Source organism: Homalodisca vitripennis, chromosome 3, assembly GCF_021130785.1.
Source record: "Homalodisca vitripennis isolate AUS2020 chromosome 3, UT_GWSS_2.1, whole genome shotgun sequence".
In the NCBI taxonomy this organism is placed as follows: domain Eukaryota; kingdom Metazoa; phylum Arthropoda; class Insecta; order Hemiptera; family Cicadellidae; genus Homalodisca; species Homalodisca vitripennis.
The window spans coordinates 108,541,167-108,555,143 of NC_060209.1; positions in this window are offsets into that span (position 1 = coordinate 108,541,167).

A 13,977-nucleotide genomic window follows, 5' to 3' on the forward strand; every position below is an offset into this window, starting at 1 on the left:
TATCAGTTATTAATTTAAACGGAAGGGCGCTTCTTACTTCTAAAAATTCCGTGCACATTTTCCCCGATTTCTATGGCTAATATTGTGCAACTCAAAGACTTCTTTTTCATAAAACAAGTATATTTTAATTCGGCATCAGTAAATTTCCTAGAGTAATAGGCTATTGGCATTAATTCATTTTGGTACGTTTTCCTGTAAACAAACAACCACCTGCGGCTTATTCCACTAGAGCAATTCTCGTCCATTTACTATAAAAATTGCTTTGAAAAAAAATCGGACTAACTGGAGTATAACCAGTGAGGATTCATTATAGCTTCGTTTTAACTTTTACAAAATCGAATCTTGACATTCACTTTTGGTCCAAATAAATTTAAGGCCGTTTTTCCTTCTTAAACGATTTAAAGGAATTATACATAATTCGGCAATTAATTATTTAATTAAATTTTGACAAAGAAATTGGTTCTATACCTAAAAACTGTGAAATATTGCTTTCGGCGTTCTTAGGCGGCACTAAATCTTCTCTTATACATCCTTGTTCGCTTTCGGGAATCTATAGTTACTGGTATTATTTTTTTATTTTAAGTTCCCCGCAAAAAAGGAAGATCCATCCTCCCATAAGAGAGATCTTCCTCAAAACAAAAAAACTTTTGTGCTTTCTCTAGGTGTTGCCGATTAAAGCCATGTTGCGATGACTTAGTCTAATTTACAATATCTCTCTGAATCATGTACTAAATGCGGAATCAAGGTCCTTTTACTGTACACTAAGATATCATCACAAAAATGTAATCACATATTTAAAATTTTATGAATGTGTCTAGGAACTTTATCCAGATAGGCGGTACAACCACACAATCCACACCATTACAGCACTTACCAAACATTGTAAACCAAAGGGTACTCGTTTATTTAAATTTATATTTACCAATAATTATTAAGTTGCTAAATGAGGTAATGAATCTTGACTACTCAGGTTGTTAATGGACATTGCCATAAAAACTTTTTCTTAAATCTATTATTGAAAAATTATTTGGCTCCACTAAGGATGTTGATAATAATTCCATTTACAATCAACCAATGGGAAAATCAATTTTCTGTAACTTTTTTATTTAATTCGGTCTGTAATTGGACTACAAGTTCTGTCACTTTTTTGGTTAAAAAAGGCTGGACTGGAGTAGGCTGAATAAGTAATGAGGATGGGTTCAATTATTCCTTGGTCCAAACCCAAACCTGTATTATTGTTTTCATCTTATTTTTACAGTAGGGGGAATGGGCTCATAAAATAATGCCTAATATTTACAGGTTGTGTGGGGTTCATTTAGGAACTAATCTCACTTTCCAAATCTAGAGCATCTCCTAATTTTGGATTAAAAACATTTGGATAAATCCCCTATAAGGTTTTGTTATCTCACGACCTCAGCTCCTAAGTGCACCCTATTTTTACATCAATGCTGTTTTACTTCATGTTCAAAAGGCTGTTGTCTGGACAACATAGTTATTTTTCTCATTACAATTGAATTTAAAATAACATGAATCCCCATCAAGGATCTCTAAAATTATATATTGCTATTAGATATAAATGGGTTCTTCTCCCAAATACAATGTCCCATTTTAAATTATCCAATAACAAATAAAATTTTACTTTCCAACAAAATTTAGAAAATTTTTTATCTTTAGCATTACAGGTAACCAAAAACATTTATATTTCAGTGTTATTTGGCAGCAAAACATTCCTCTTATCATCTGACCTTCATTAATTTAGAAACATTTTTAATTCAAATAATAGGCTAACTCATTAAAATTCGTTTACTATTTATATCTCTTGTAGCACCAGTATCTAATAAGACAGTTTGTTTTTACATTTTTACCCCACTATAGCTTCTATATTAGAAGGCATATTGTTTACACTGTCTAACTATTTAGTCCTTAAATTAGGTTTTTCTATAGTTGTAAATTTACTCCAATTTTTTAATTACCTTACCATTGACCTCTCATATATAATAGTGTTTTTTCTTTTATTACTGTATTAACTATTTATAAAAATTATTATTCCTTTAAATACTTATCGAAAACCGGGGAGGGATACTTTTCTAGGTGTTGTGTGTAATTACCACTCCCCTATCGAACTAGTTTTTTGGATTCCTAAAACAATTTTTTGCTAAGTGACCAGGGCACTATTACAATTGAAACATAACTTTGGGTTTTTGACAGTAGGCCTACTTTTTCTAAGTTCAACATGTGGTGGATACATAGTTGTTAACATATTGTACTTACTTAAATTGTCCCTTAAGTTCAATCATTAAAGGTTATATTGTTACTAGCCTATTACACACATTTTCCAAATCTGTATAACAAATGGGATTTGTTTTCAAAAATTAACTCTATTTCTATCTGTAGGCTTAATATCACTCTTTTTTATACAAGTTACCAAGTCCTTGTTCACTTATGTTACCACAATCAAAACTTGGGACTGAGCTCTTTGATGTTCATAGATGATATTTCATACAGTGGCTCATCAAACCTTTGTGGCCTATAAACTAAAATCTAGTCTCAGTCTTTCAATTAGGGCCTCCTACAGGGATAAAAGCACTAATTAATTCCCTGTGTCAGATAGTTTGACAATTTGGGCACATGACCAGACTTACATACTGTATTATTTTGGCTAAAAGTGGACCTTTTGCTTAACATGGTGACAATGCTAAAATTTCATTTTCTGTTAGGCTTAGTTTCCAACATTTTAGTTTTAACAAAGTTTTCAAAAAGTTTATTAGCTCAGGTTACTATTAAACCCATTTGTTGTTAACTGTATAAATTTTTTGTAAATAACAATTCTACAGGTTGGTTGGTTTTACACTTATTTAAACATATTTAAACCTGGACATAGGTTGACTAATACAATTCATTGTTTGCATTATAAATAGGCATTATAGGCAAAGTGGGGGGTACTGGACCAGTAGGCTGTGATATTGTTGGTGGTTGTACAGGAAATAGGGCCTCTATTTGTTCTTTACACTGCTGTTCCATAGGCCTCATCTTGTTCTAAATGATTCATTTAAAAATTGGCTTTTCTAACACTTTATTTTAGGCTGTTCTAGGTTCACTGTAGGTAGCAATGTTTTTAGCTAACTGTTGTGTCAAACATTTACTAGGCCTATTGACACTTTAAAGCTGATAAAGTTTCACTATGTTACGAGAACTTAGTTCTAGCTGGTTAGTCCTAAAAATAAAACGGTTGTATTAAAATGTTTACACTTTTCTTGGAATTTTGGGTGATTTCTAAAGGTGAACTTAGCACTGTTCAATTCACCTGCACCCATGTTCATAAATAATATCTCTTTTTCACTGAGAAGTTTTACTTCCTGATTGTGGTCTATTTTTAATAGGCTACTAGGAGTCGGTAAAATATTGTTTCTTCAAAACACTGTCTTAAGGACTTTCTGAGTTCATTTACATGTAACTTGTCACTAGTTCTTAATTTATATACCTCTAGATATCAGTTCAAAATACCAACTCATCTTTAGACAAAATATTCCTATTTTAATGGCAGGCATTTGTGGCGTTTTCACTCAGTTAATCACCCCAGTTTGATGGCAGAGTAGGCACATCATATAGCAGAGTGGCGCACAATAAAATTGTGTTACCCGTTATGACGAATAAACAACCATGGGCGGGTGGTGACTTCTGAGGTCGTAGTAATAAATACTAGAAATACAAATGTTTACTTATTAAGTTCAGGTTTAATTACGATAAAACTTAAAAGCACCACTCTCTTTAGATGGTATAAAGGAAAAGTTATTGTAATGCCCACGTTGCTGCCGATTAGAATATAATAACTAAAAAAGTATAATCTTCTAGGTGGGCCTAAGATATCCAATGTTCTATTGAATTATGCGTACGTACGTATTACTTTACAAAACCAATAATATTTCACTTCCCTTCGCAATAGGGTAGGCCGACTCACAACCCGGGGTCGTCGGCGGTTCTTGGCAACGAGACACTTGAAGCTGTAGTCTAAGAAACGGTTATTTCTTGAAGAGGAGTAGATGTTTGGAAGTGGGTAGCTAGGCCGTCTATTCAACAAATCATACACGTGAGCTACATCAGCTACGTAAAACTGCGCCCTAAAACAAATTCGCGGACACATAAATTAACTTAAGGTATTAGCCATTTAATGATACAAATTACAATTTATAACAACGTGCTCGTCGCCTATAAAGGACGACGCCACAACCTTTTTATCTATACTCCATCAAGCAAATAAAAGATCTTCAAGGGTAAGTTTACTTTACTATTCACATATTTATTTTGCGTTACTATTCATTTTATACGTTTGGCATCATAAGGGGCTAATTTAATAATACTCGAAAAGATTAAATTTTACTTACGGACAAAGCGGCGCGAGGTCCTGATCGGTTACGTAGTTGGGCTGCTTCAAAGGGTTAGAAGGAAAATAATTTCATACGCGATGGCCAATTAGGTAGTTTACTCCGCCCAATAATTTTAGTTCCGGGAAACATTGGAATGTAAAATAATTATTATTTATTATAGCTGGCTGATTAAGGTTGCGAAAATTTATCATTGTACGAAATATAATTAACTAATTTACGGTTACAATGTTCTCCTCTGAAGTAGGTGTTTAGAATGAGTTTAGTACATCACTATTATTCTTACTAGTTAGTAAACTGATTACCTTTGAATACTATTCTTACCAAACTTCTTGGCCCTGTAGGCCATTTTGTAAGAAAACTAAAATAATAATACTCACCAACAAAACTAATTACAAACAATATAATAATATTCAGAAAAAGTAAAAACACAAAAACTTCACAGTTGCACAAACGAAAACAAAGCTCATTTACATAAGTAAACAAACACAAACTACTCATGAAAATAAAAACATATGCTTTTAAATTAAAAGCAGATTAGCCAACCTGACAAAGAATCTAATTGTGTAAAATAACCTCTGTGTCACTAGTATTTATGTATAAAAGTGCAAGAAGTCAAAACTCGTTTTTTTTGGCGGAAAATTTTTTTTTGCAAACTGAAATCAGACATTCGTTACTGTGTTGTTTGTTGTGTAATTATTTTATTTTAATTATTAATAAGTGCCAAACATACATTGTGTTAATATATCATTTTGTTCAGAATTAAATGGAAGAAATAAAAAAACAATTAAAAACAAAATAAAATTTTTTTAAGATTTTTTTACCTACAATGGTTCCCTTAGCGATGATTTGTTTGGTTAGGAATAAACAGTTAATTATGGCCGATGAAAGATAATGTTTGTTATAGTTTTCCTCTAAGCGATTAATCACGCGGCTTCTAAGCTAATAAAACTAGAACTAGTTTTAATTTAGTAGTGTATCAGAAACACTTTTGGAAGGATGGTAGGAGGAAAGGGTTGAATGAAGAGGGAGGTAGGAGGGTAAAGTAATCATTCAGGATAAAATGACGACTATCTGAAAACGTTTTCTGAAATTTATAGCGCACGATCTTGTTTAGCGTTGATTTCTTATTTAAAAGTTTTGCCATTTAAGACAGAACTACATCTTATGGAATCAATACTGTATTACTCTGTTATTCAATAAACATAATAGCGATTATTAATAATGCAAAAAACATAGTCAAGTATTTTTAAAAGTGCTTGAAAACAGATGTTTACTTAATAATAACAACTTAAACCTCAAAAAAACTATTTTTCACGCACTATATAAAGCGTATTTAACAAAAAGTACATAGAAATATATATATATATATATATATATATATATATATATATATATATATAATATACACATTATAAATAGAGGCTGATGTGTACGGATGTGTACGTGTTGTAGCCTTTAAATACAGTGTACACTTTTTCTTAGATGGAAAAGATAAACAAACAGTTATTCCTTGATCAATTTTCACATGGGTAGAATAAAACCATAATTCTACTTTCACACATTAAATGATTAAAATAGAATTAGTTATAATCGCATATTAGATTATAAAATAATAAACTTTACGAAAGATATTTTGTAACCTTAGAAATTATTCTGAAAATAATTCAGTTTACAAAAAAACTTTTATTTATAAGTATAAAATAACAACACTTATACAGACCACTTGTATCCTTTATATATTATTTAATATTTGAAGAACATTTACATATTTTATCTTTAAATACAAATATACAAAAATGTGTTTTAAACAAAACTTGCTTCATAAAAACTAATTTTTAATTATTTTGAAAATTCAACACACTTAATTCGTTTAGTTTAATCCTTGATCGAGGATTGTTATTAGATACAACTTAGTGAATTTATTGTTTGTTTTACAAATCTTCGATGTACTATTTCACGTAACTACACAGATTAATACCATTTTGTCATTATTAAAAAGGTAGCGATTTCATCGTCGTTCTAACATTTTTGTTCTCATACAAAAAACTTAATGTCAAAAGTGTTGTATTTAGAGCATAATATTCTCTCGCCTTATATAATCCCAATTGGACAAAAAATTGAATTTAAATTTTATTCATACTTTTGCAGTTTATTGTTCTATTTTATATTCAAAATGAATTATACGTATATTATGTATACATTAATCTTTAAAGTAACAAAAACACAGAGATCGCCAAATTAAGAAACTAAACTTAGGAAAGAATTGCGATGACATTTTGCTTGCTACGGGGAAGAAACGGAAAACCAAGCCCAGACTTCACAAGAGTTTATGTGAGCAATTTGAGGTTGTGATAAACCAGTGCCAAATCCTAGCAATTTCCGGGGCTGGACCGAATCACCAGCTGTAGGAGAGAATATAAATACTTGCTCAGATTCGACTTCTCTGAGATTATAGTGCTGAGGGAGTTTAAAAGGTTGTCATTGCTCTCTCAATAAATGTTTAACTTCTAATTTGTAATACAAAAAAGTTCATAATAAGTTTAAACTACTATTATGTTTAAAAGAAACGAAATTAAAACCTTAACTGTTAAAATTACTTAAAAATCATACTTCTAACTACATTTCATGCACTAATTTGTCAACGAATAAAAATTGTTGCATATTGTTAAAATTCAATTTATTGGGTAAAATTTTACTATTACCCTTACTAATTCAAATATCATTTTATGAATATGCTGTTAGATGGAGCTTATATTGGTCACTGTTAAATTACATTCAAAACATAAAACCAATATTTGATACATTTTATTGTTTTGTGAGGCCCTTTCGAAGATATCTTGGATATTGAAAGGCCTCACAAAACAATAAAATGTATTAGAATATTGGTTTTATGTTTTTAATGTAATTTTATGAACAATTTATTCGGTATACACTTACTTTTTGAAACCAGATGTTCAATTCATATCATTGTGTGTGTATCTGGCGTATTTTTTGTATAACAGTAGCATCCGAATAGTAAATTAATTTTATGGGAGTTCAATTACCGGGGATGGAGCGTCAGCGAAGGCGGGATGATAACATAAGGGAGCTGGGAAAAATTTCAATATCTGACTGTATATTTGTGTGCTATTACTGTACTTGACCCGATATACTAGAAGAAAGTAAAACCAGATCTTTTAGACCAGATTGTTCATTGAAGTTTAACTTTAATCTAAGCAGCTAGGATCGAATGATCTCTGAAGTCCATGCCTACTCCATAAGGATGTCATTTAGGAGTAGGATCCATCTGGTTAATCATAGTGGCAACGAGGAGAATGAAAATAAAGAATCAATAAATTTGTAAAGGAACTCTGTGTGCCTATGTTAGGTGTTTTAAACTTGTGACATAATAAACTATATAACCTATAATAGTCTGATGGAAAACTCTTATGGTGACTTGGTTGTGATAGAATTATGATTATCTAAAAACACTGAATATGATACCTAATTTATGGATACAAAAATGTTAATGTTATTATGTGGTTAGGGTAATCTGCAGCGACATATTTTATCTATAGACACGATATAAAAAAAAACAACTTACCTTTCTACTTTGACAATAATTATAGTTATACGATTATTGAATGGCCAACTATGGAATTAAGCTTAATTTTAAGTCAAGCCCCCCCCCCCACCCCCCCCCCCCCCCACCCCCCCCCCCCCCCACCCCCCCCCCCCCCCACCCCCCCCCCCCCCCACCCCCCCCCCCCCCCACCCCCCCCAGACTAAATTAATCAGTATAATTACACTAATAGTTCTCAACCTTATAACAAATACTATAAATAATATTATGTACTATAATAATTTTACTTTATTCACGATACAAACATGGCGGTGGTTACTAATATCCTAAACATTTTCCTACATAAATATTTTAGACTACGTTTATGTTGTACGATTTATAAAAAAATTAATTTAGGTAGCCTAAAAGGTAACAAAAGAAGATATTACAGAGAGCTGTATGTACCGAAAGAGTAGAGCAGATTCTGGGTCACTCTATTTCTCATATAACACTTCCGGATGCGCAAGGAATTACTTGACTGTGCGTTAGAAAACCCTATCTTTGAGGGTGATATCTCGAGAACGAATCAAGCTTCAAACTTACTTAATACAAACTTTATTTGTTCTTAGCCAACACTAAGGGTTTTAGCAAGACTAATCTTTTGTCTGTTTGGCTATATGGCCGTGCATGTTTGACGCTTATTTTTTAAAGACACAATTGTGTTTTAATCAATTTTTATAAAGAATATATACGTTTCATGATGGAAATGTTTCTCTATTGGATTTTGATGATTTGCCTTACTTTGTGCAAGATATCTGGAGAAAATCCTATGTGAAATGGCGCATGTAACTTCAGCAAAGCCTGTTACACAACTCGTGGTGTTGCGTATTCGTCCCTTGTACAATTTTTTCCAGAACAATCAAAACATTTTTGAACAATTTATAGATTACATATTGGGTCACAGTTAAATTTTGTTAAATACACTTTGAGTCAATTACTCAACATTTCAGCGCGCCGAATATTGTCACCACACAAATACTCTGCACAGCTAAGGAATTAGGATGTCTTAAGACTATATTCCAACACACCCTACGGATCAGTAAAAAATTCCAAATTTAATGTGTCATCGATATAGTATTAAATAATTTATGCTAAGGATCGGAAGCTATAAAAAGGCTGGTATTTCAAAAGTTCAAGAGCTTCTTATGATCATCAGAGAGGCTGGCAGGTCCTTTAGCTGGCTGGTAACTCTTTGTTGTTCAGGGACCTTCTAGAAGCTGGAAGAACTTATGGAACGTTTGGAAATATAAGTCTTTAAGTTGCACTTTTCTATAAAACTGGTTTCCATTACCTCTCTTTACCACATATGCTCTCTTGACTCTCTTTTCACGAGCGACGGTAGAACTAGTAATGTGATTTACTATTTTCATCCAAGACACAGGTTTTACTACCAGCAATGACTTAGTGAAACCAACTCTGATATATTTCAGAAAAAAGTTAACCCAATCTGCTTCCTGTTGTGAGTTAAGGTGTGAATAAGGATATCGTTACTAAGTGATAATAATAAAAACCAATGACCACTAACAGCGAAGTTAAGCTATTGCACAGCCATTGGATACGGTCGTAAAATAGTTCAGTGATCAACCAGTATAACAATATATTGAATAATAGTCTTAAAATAGGTAGCATAAGTTTTAATGCGTATGTAACCTGCTATGTTAAGATTAAGTATCATGTATCTTATAATATAAATTCTTTTACAAAAATGAGACTTATTAAAGTATTTATGGGGAGAAGAATAGAACCCAATTAGCAAATGCATGATTTGGAAATTAATAGGCAAATCATATTAATTATTTTCAAATCCTTCGCCTGTAACAATAAAGAAACATTTTAATTACCAATGTATGTTCTAAATAAAACGTAATTCAAGAATATAAAGTAACGCGACTACGTTGCTGAGTTCTACAGAGAGGGTAGGATTTACCTCCAAATTTACATTTTTCCATGTCGTTGTTTTTCTTCGCAAGAGCTAATGTACTTTGACCCAATCTCCATATCAAAGCAAAGGCTGGTCCAAACAGTGGAATTGAATTACTTAAACACACAACAGGCTTGGTTGAATCTTGTCCATTACGTTTTCATAAATTCGTCGTCGACGTTTGCTGAGAAAATACGTAGTTCTAGCTTGTATGGTCAGTTAACTGATGTATTATTTAGATAATTTCAAATATAAATGACTTTGGTGTAATGGCTAGTATTATTAATAAATATTTGACTTCATTGTAGTTAATAAAACTAAATCTATTACAAAGTTTGGATATGCTTCGACATTAGGAAATTAGTCCTCTAGTTATGTTATTAAATATTGTGTGAAAATGCTTACAGTGGAAATGGAGAATGGAAAATATCCGAAAAACTTCGTTTGAATTTAAACAATTTAAAGTTTGTTGTTTTGTTATGACAACTAAACAAGTTAAAGTCATAATTTGTGTAATCTCACGTCTTTAGATTAGTTTGTTTTGAAGTTATCACGAAGACATACAGACAGAGAGAAAATTTTTCCCGGTTCCCGAATGTTACCAGGCCTTCGCTAATACTTAACCAATTAATACACACCCTAAAGACTCCTGGTCTTTTAAATATATGTATCGGTGTCCTCAATAAAATGTTTAAACTTTTTTACTTAATAAAGTATACTTAAAGTATACATAAGAAGAACTATCATGTTTTTCGATATGTTTTAATTTTGATCAGACAGCTCAAATAATCCTCTAACTAATTACATTAGTTTTAAATGGAGTACTATTTAAGTTTAAATAAATATAGATTTATATTAATGATCCCTACATGTAGTTGTAATAGTCAAACCTTAGGCTAATTATCTCTAACCTTACTCTCTGTATAGCATCTAGATTTCTAGACGGGCAAATCAGTAATCTCTCATAACATAAATTCAAGCCTGATCTTGCATGAAAGCTAATATCAGCCATCGTGAGTGAATAATGTCCGATATGACCACTTGAAAATAGCATTAATAGGTACATATGTTAATGGTACATTTTTTTTCGTACAACCATCAATGTGTCCTGCATATTCAGTCTGAAGTTAATGAAAGATTTGTGGTTTGTATATATGAAAAAAGGTCATAAAAAGTTGGGGTAAATTTCGTTGAAAGTCGAAAAAAGACAAAAAATTAAGCCACCAACATTTTGTAACTTGAAATATTTTCAAGTAAAAACTGTATACAAAGAGCATGGCATGACAATAGATATAAATCAATTTTTTGTCCACTAAACTACTCAAACTTCTGTCAACAGAATCATATAAAAAGAATACTTTTCAACTGCCATATTATGAACCCAGAAACAAATAATCCTGAATTAACTAATTTAGTTAACTAATTAACTGTTATATATAAAAAGATATTCTAAATCCTATTTACTTTATGAATCGAAATTTTAGCACAAAGGTTTTTTATATCGTAACAAGTATTAAGAAACCCCTTTGAACTCTTATAATATAACATTGCAATATTTACAAGTACATATTATTATAGTATTGATTGATATAATTTTAATATTGACTTACTCATAAGCATATTACTAAACGGATATTTGGACTTCAGTAGTATATTTGTAACATCAGCACAACTTAAGTATGAAGAAATGAAGTAGTTCACCTGGAACAAATATAAGGAGTCTCTGAGGGATATAAAAGCCCGTTCTAATCCTGTGGGAGCAGATTATTCCTGAACAGAGGTTTATAGCGTTGCCTCAACATAATGAGAGCGGAGATTGTTACAAAGGTAGTTTCTGCTTGACTTCGTTAGTCTTCATTGTTGTTTCGTACAATGTAATATAACGATAATCCTTATATTAATTAAATACATTAAATAAATGTGTAAAGTAATAAAAATATAATAACGTAGATTTTTAAAGTTATTGTATCGATATGCCATTATAGATAATTATAAATAATGTTTGAAGGTTACATTTCCTCAACGCCTTTATCATGTTGAATATTGCGTTTTAATTTATAAACATGCCTGTAAAGATGGTCAGTAAAATTACTAATAATACACGCATAATACAAATTTACTTTATAGGTTACCGATATTTATGTGATTCCTATATAACAACTAGAAGATAATTAACTTTTGTTATTGGTAATATAAGTTGATTCATCTTGTTTATTACAACTGACTGTGGTGAAACAACCTTGAGAGTTTTACATCATAAGAGCAATGTAAAAATGTTCCCTTTGCAACCTCGTGTCGTCGCGACCGGAAGAGGGCACCTTCCAGAGGAATATTAACCGTGGATCCGCCACTAAATTCCCTCTATCCAAAACCTAACCAGCTTTGATGATTAAAGAATACTAATAATTTGGATATGGAATACTAATAGCAGGAAAGATCCTACTAGAAGATGTCCAGAAGAATTCCGGATGGTAGGAGGCTCCTATTGTTTGAGCTAAGGGCTAGAGGTCAGCGCAGCTGGCTATCGCGTTCGCGGCTACTGAAGGATTACGCGCGCCAAATTCAAATCTGTAGCGGCACTCGCCGCACCTTGTTTTGTTTGTGCATTAGGGAGTGCTCATGAGATTATTATATTAATATTTATTATCAGGTTTGAGACTCTGAGATTAAAAAAATATTCCAATATCTGTCCTTTCAGTCCAATAACTAAACAAGCGTAGCAATAAGAAAAGAATTAAGATGGATGCCACTCAATAGAAGCTGGAGGTATGCCAATTTTTACGCTTGAATAACAAGGACTGTGAATGAGTAGGGATGCGGATTTTGTTTAGAAATAAATGTATACAAACACTGAATGTTATAAAAACCACTAAAATTTCGTAGGCCGAGCAACAAACTAGCTAACGCGGAAATGTTTGTCATAAGAAAGTGTTCCCCGTACAATTTGTGCATGAGTTCCACTAAGCCAATTGTAGTTGGACTTGGAAGTTGAAGATCTTCTGTCTCATCACTGACTTTCAGTTATACATTCTACGACTCGGACTGGTTTCTGATACGATGATACTTTCCAATTATAATCTCTTATCTTATAAATGCTTGTGATCCCGTTTTTAAAAAGATGTTATTAATTTGGACTTGGATTGCATGACCAAATGTTCATATGAATAGCGTGTAAGAGTATCATATAAGATTGGATTTCTTACTGAGCTGTTGTTTCTCCCATATTAATAGTAGTCTTTATAATTGAGTATTGAAAAGTGTTTAAGTTTTATGTCATGGGATTGAATTCAATTCATTAAAAAATGTTTACGACATGTAAGTTATTTCTAAAAAACATAGCATTCTGTCCCTTTTATTTTAAGGTTAATGTGGTGTGGGTAGTCGAGAAATCCTTTGATAAATTCAAGCAAGTTAAATCAAATGCAATTATATCTCTGTTGTAATTTGTATCTCGAGGTAATTTCAGCTCGTATACTAATTCTTATTCAAAAACTTGATATTTTTGACTTTGGTATATCTTGATACTTGAAATGTGACCTTGAATCTAATAATACAAAACGTAAAGCGTTCGTGGTTAAAAAACAAATTGAACATGACAGGAATACTTCTTTTGATAAACAGTATTAATTAAATCCAAGTTGTCTAAAGAAAGAAATGAAATTAATATATAACAGCGTATTTAACGTTAACTAAATCGTTTCATATTATCGTTTTACTAGAAATGCATTAGCCATTGAGACCACATATGTATGAGCCTGCGAAGATTTGTTGCTAGTTGTTTTATAAACTGTAAGCATTCAGTTTGAATTTGACTTATCAAATTTTTATCTTGATACATATGATAATATTATTAAATTCACTTTGCGCATTTGCTATTTTATGAGTGACTTGGAGACTCCTACCTATTTGGTAAAAATTTACTATTGGTTTTTCAATGTTCCTTATTTAGTAATTATATTTAAAATTTTAATTTCTTCAAACTAAAAATTTTATAGTGACTTTTTATATTTTTACTCTCAATCAATGTGTATTTTAATGTGTATTCTATGTGTCGTGTTTTTCTAACATAG